Source organism: Mirounga angustirostris, unplaced genomic scaffold (assembly GCF_029215605.1).
Source record: "Mirounga angustirostris isolate CCGP_5_RB_7025 unplaced genomic scaffold, mMirAng1.0.hap1 SCAF_4, whole genome shotgun sequence".
NCBI classification, from domain to species: domain Eukaryota; kingdom Metazoa; phylum Chordata; class Mammalia; order Carnivora; family Phocidae; genus Mirounga; species Mirounga angustirostris.
In genome coordinates this window covers 42,897,708-42,903,324 of record NW_026991712.1, presented here as the reverse complement: position 1 = coordinate 42,903,324, position 5,617 = coordinate 42,897,708, and the positions used below count along the sequence as shown (strand labels likewise).

General features: G+C 39.6%; 1 pseudogene; it reads left to right on the top strand.

Moving 5' to 3' along the window:
• Positions 1 to 3,340: 3,340 nt before the first annotated feature.
• On the top strand, positions 3,341 to 4,378 carry LOC123858583 (dnaJ homolog subfamily A member 1-like; annotated as a pseudogene).
• Positions 4,379 to 5,617: the final 1,239 nt, after the last annotated feature.

The window sequence follows — 5,617 nt, the reverse complement described above, 5'->3', positions numbered from 1 at the left end:
AGCAAAAATGCATCAAGTGTTTCCCTTCAACAGCATCATAGAGATCACGTGCTCTGCCCTCTGTGCCATCATTCTAGCCCTGCCTCATGCATAAGTTCTATTACTGCTACAGGAGCTAGGGTATTGCCCTCCAAACTTGGACTCCTTATTTCGTTGGAGATTCCCTGATTACCGACTATAACGTCCAGGCTGTAAAAACTGGCAGCTCTAAATAATAACTGGGCTACTGTGTTTATTTATCGCTGCCTTGGAACAGAAAAACAACCAGAGTCCTTTAGTGCATTGGGTAAAAAGGACTTTCAGCTAAGAGAACTGTAAACACAGTGGTTCTGGCAGGGGAACTGCCTGATTAGGGATCCCTAGTTTCTTCAATTCCCATATGTAGGCATCTATATGCATACAGAACTTGTGAATTTCTTTTATTTTTAATATAAGTGAGAGGTTATATTTTAAAAGGCTAAAATAAGAGGCATATTGTAGAAGTTATCTCTAATTTAACTAATTGAGCCACATGCAAGATTTGAACCTGTGCTTTCACTGTATTAAATACTACTTAGACTATATTGATTCCTATTTTACTCTTTGTAGTAGTCATTATATGGTTGGTTAGAGAGTTCTCTACCTTCCATGCACAAGTCAGGATTGCACTTTCTGGCCCTTCCATCAATGGGTATGCCCATGTGACTATTTCTGACCAGTGATGCATGAGCAGAAATGGCAGTTAATGGCTGATGTGAGACCTTCCGGAGCTCTCTCCCTCTTTCTGCCTAGGCAACCAATAATGTTCAAAATGGTGGCTGATCCATCAGTTTGGATCTGGGAGTGAAAACCAAGGTGAAGAATTCAGAACTGCTGTGTTTGTCACATCATATAAACAAGAAACTGAGTTTGCTGTTTTAAACCACTGAGGCTTGAGTGCTTTTTGTTATTACAACATTATTTTGCCCACACTGATAACTACACTATTGTTACTCTTTTCACACTCTTAGTGTGGTTCCACCTGCTGTACTTTTAATTTATCTCCCTCAACACACTTTGATTATAGTACTTAACAACTAAATTACATTTATTCCCTTCTTTATTGGTTTACAATTTTCTTGAGGACAGAGGCCTCTCACTCATCTTTATCTTTCCAGCCCTTAGTATATTGCTGCTATTCCGTAGATGCTCAACCCTGGATTTGAACTGAATTCAATTTATCCTGTGTCGATGTTTCATCTCTGTGTTCAAATGGTGAATGAGCTGGAAGTGGCAGTTAATTTTAAGGAATATTTTTTTGGATATGTACCTCTCCTAAAGTTCAAAAAGGCAAAAATGATAGAGTCAGTCTGATGTAATAGAATATACATTAAATTTAGCAGGTTTGGCTTTAACTTCTGATTCTAGCTGGGTGACATCCAATAATTCGTTTTGGAAAATATTTATTAGTTGTCCACTTATGCTATGCCAAACAATATTCTAGACCCTGAAAATACTAAGAGTAATAAGTGCTCCTGAAGAATTAACAAGGTCATGGCAGGTCACATGAGTTAGATTTGTATCCTCTAATAAATTGGACAATAATATCAACTTTACTTAATAGACGTGTTGTAAGATTTGAAAGAAATAATATAAGAGCTTTATAAATTTCAAATCATTTTATAAATGTAAACATGATATTTTATTTTAAAATTTTGAATATAATACTTGTTTACTAATAATTATTCATGTAGATATGTTTAATAGTGCACCATTCTATGTATGAGATGACTCATTTCAACGTGACTAATCTGGCCCATGAGGGAATAACTTTAAAGCTATTGTAAAATTTTAGATTAGTGTTTTAGTTTGGAAGAGGATGCATATGTAAAAGAAAAACAAGAGCCACAAATATACCTTTAGTTTGGCAGAAAGCAAGTTCTAATTTCTAATTTTAAAAAAGCCAACTGTTTTCTGGAAATAGGAATTAAGTAATTAAAAGTGGCTAGGGGGTAGGAAGGGAGGCAATGATTGGGCCTACCAGGTGACATAAATTGTAACCCCTTGGGCGCCTGGGTGGCTCAGTTGGTTAAGCGACTGCCTTCGGCTCAGGTCATGATCCTGGAGTCCCTGGATCGAGTCCCGCATCGGGCTCCCTGCTCGGCAGGGAGCCTGCTTCTCCCTCTGACCCTCCCCACTCTCATGTGCTCTCTCTCTCATTCTCTCTCTGTCAAATAAATAAATAAAATCTTAAAAAAAAAAAAAAACATTTAAAAAAATAAAAAATAAAAAAAATAAATTGTAACCCCTGGTCATAAAATGATTGATACAAATGCATATAATTCATTCAAAGGAGAAACACTTTGTGATTTTTGAATATAAAGAAACAATATATATTCAAAGACAAATTTGTGCTTAATGTGCCAGAATCAACTAATATATACATAAACACCTACCAAAAAACTACCTTAAGTTTTCTGAGCAGTGATTTAATGGTGCATTGCCTAAACCGTAGTTTATTTCATAGTATCTCAGTGGCAGGAATGAGGCTGCCTCACAGGCTCCTAGAGAAATATGCATGCTCTATTTGATGTAGCAAATACATAAATTTATTTATTGTGCTTTTTAGATAGGTCATCAATAACTACTTTTGGGATTTACTCATTTATTCATTAATTTGTTTATTCAGAGAAATGTTAATTGTCTCATTCTGTTCCAAATGTTGTGTTGGGCCCTGTAAATACAAATGTGAGTTTCACATAGTTTCTGCCCTGAAAAAGCTCATGACGTTTTGCAAAGGTTACTGTTTTGTACAAAGATATATATTAGGTTGAACTTTGTGAAATTGGTACAGTCATGATAAAATTAAAAAATAAAAAAAACACCCTGTAAAATGAAGATTTAGCTCTTAAGAAGACTAAAAATCTAGTTGGATACAAATGAAACAAATAGGTAAGTGTGTGACTTCTTCATACTTCTTAAATCTTGTTATAAGTAATAAATTGACCACAATTTAATAGCCCAGCAGTATTTTCTGTGCTTATGCATATTCTGCATAGCAGGGCTAATATGTCAGAGGGTATAAAATGTCCTGCAAAAGAAACAGGTATCTCCAATAACACATGTAAATTCACAGGAGAATTTGGAAACCTTGACCTAATAATGAGATTTTTTAAAATCTTCCTTTTCTCTGAGACAGGTACTCAGCAGTACAGCTTAGCCTGAACTCTATAGATAGAAGAAATTGCTATGGGTTTGGTGGTGACAGTGTGAACTGACTGTCTTTGTTATGTGAAGACTGGGCTAGGGGTGGGAGGGAGCCAGGCAGGGCCATAGTCCACTATAAGATTCCAGGACAAGGGAACTTTCCAGAATGCTCGGTGAGACGCGGAGGAGCGGCGGCTGCCCAAGCTGCGCCCAGCAACGCGCTCCTTCCCGCTCCCCCACACCGGCCTCGGCCCTCTCACCGGCTATAGAAAATGGTGAAAGAAACCACTTACTATGATGTGTTGGGGGTCAAACCCAATGCCACCCAAGAGGAATTGAAAAAGGCCTACAGGAAACAGGCCTTGAAGTACCACCCTGATAAGAATCCAAATGAAGGAGAGAAGTTTAAACAGATTTCTCAAGCTTACGAAGTACTCTCTGATGCAAAGAAAAGGGAATTATATGACAAAGGAGGAGAACAGGCAATTAAAGAAGGTGGAGCTGGTGGTGGTTTTGGCTCCCCCATGGACATCTTTGATATGGTTTTGGGAGGAGGAGGAAGGATGCAGAGAGAAAGGATAGGTAAAAATGTTGTGCATCAGCTCTCAGTAACCTTAGAAGATTTATATAACGGTGCAACACGAAAACTAGCTCTGCAAAAGAATGTGATTTGCAATAAATGTGAAGGCCAAGGGGGTAAGAAAGGAGCAGTCGAATGTTGTCCCAATTGCCGAGGTACTGGAATGCAAATAAGAATTGATCAGATAGGACCTGGAATGGTTCAGCAAATTCAATCTGTGTGCATGGAGTGCCAGGGCCATGGGGAACGGATCAGTCCCAAAGATAGATGTAAAAGCTTGCAATGGGAGGAAGATAGTTCGAGAGAAGACGATTCTAGAAGTTCATATTGACAAAGGCATGAAGGATGGCCAGAAGATAACATTCCATGGTGAAGGAGACCAAGAACCAGGACTGGAACCAGGAGATATTATCATTGTTTTAGATCAGAAGGACCACGCTGTTTTTACTCGGCGAGAAGACCTTTTCATGTGTATGGACATACAGCTGGTTGAAGCACTGTGCGGCTTTCAAAAGCCAGTATCTACTCTTGACAACTGAACCATCGTCATCACCTCTCACCCAAGTCAAACTGTCAAGCATGGAGATATCAAGTGTGTGCTAAATGAAGGCATGCCAATTTATCGTAGACCATGTGAGAAGGGTCGCCTAATCATCGAATTTAGGGGTGGTGTTCAGTGTCAGACCTCTTAATGGGGCCAGTGGATAACACTGCCGGCATTTTATATGCAGTAGTGAATGAGTGAAGCACTATAATCATAGCTTACTACTTGCTATTGTTTTTGTTTTAATATTCAACTATAGTAGTGTTTTAAAAGTTAAACGAAGAATAAACTCAAATATAAAAGCTCAAAAAAAAAAAAAAAAAGAGATTCCAGGACAAGTTGGGGGCAATTGCTGCTGCCTTCCATTTCATTCTGTCTCCATGTACAACAGCCTTTTAGATGAAATGGATCTGATCTTCCTTCAGCTCTCTGTGTGAGTCCTGACTGGCCTGGGCTATTAGGGCAGCCTTCCTTACCTTCTCAAAGTTACTGATTCGGGGGCGCCTGGGTGGCTCAGTTGGTTAAGCGTCTGTCTTCGCGGCTCAGGTCATGATCTGGGGTCCTGGGATCAAGCCCTACATTGGGCTCCCTGCTCAGCGGGGAGTCTGCTTCTCCCTCTCCCTCTGCCTCCTTCCCCCTGCTCATGCTCTCTCTCTTTAATAAATAAATAAAATCTTTAAAAACAAAAAAGTTTACTGATTCAGGAATGAGCTTGTAAGCCAGGCCTAATCCAATCAGTCACAGTATCCTCCTAGTGATAGGGTTTGGTTCAGGGAAGGGCATATGATCTGAATTGCTCTAATCTGAGAGTTGCACTGGACTCCTGTTTGGTGGTTAGAGAAAAAGAAGGTATCTCTCTCCTCGAATGTGAACCAAAAAGCACATACCTCTGAACTCTACTAGTAGCCATCTTGTGACAAGGGAGAAACCATTTTATAAGCAACAGAGTGAGGGTAGAGGCAAGAGAATGACAAGGTGATGAAGCCAAAGACCTGTGATGCTGTGAACTCTTATTTTTTTTTCCACCACCCCCTAACGTCAATAAAGTCCTGTTAATTCAGTAGTGTTATCATGAATTAGAGATAGGCCTAAATGGATCTGGGACAGAAAAGATGGTGTCCCCTCCCCACAGCTGCTATCACCAATAAAACAACTATGCTCACCAGGAGGGTCATTAATTGTAGAGAGTTACCTGATGAGACAGCTGGAGGGGAAGAAGGAGAGACTGCCCCCAACAAGTGTGTAGCCAAACCCTAGGAAACTCTCAGAATTATCTGGACAACACTTAGTGAACAAAGTTAGTGGGGCACTTGCCATTATACAATGGG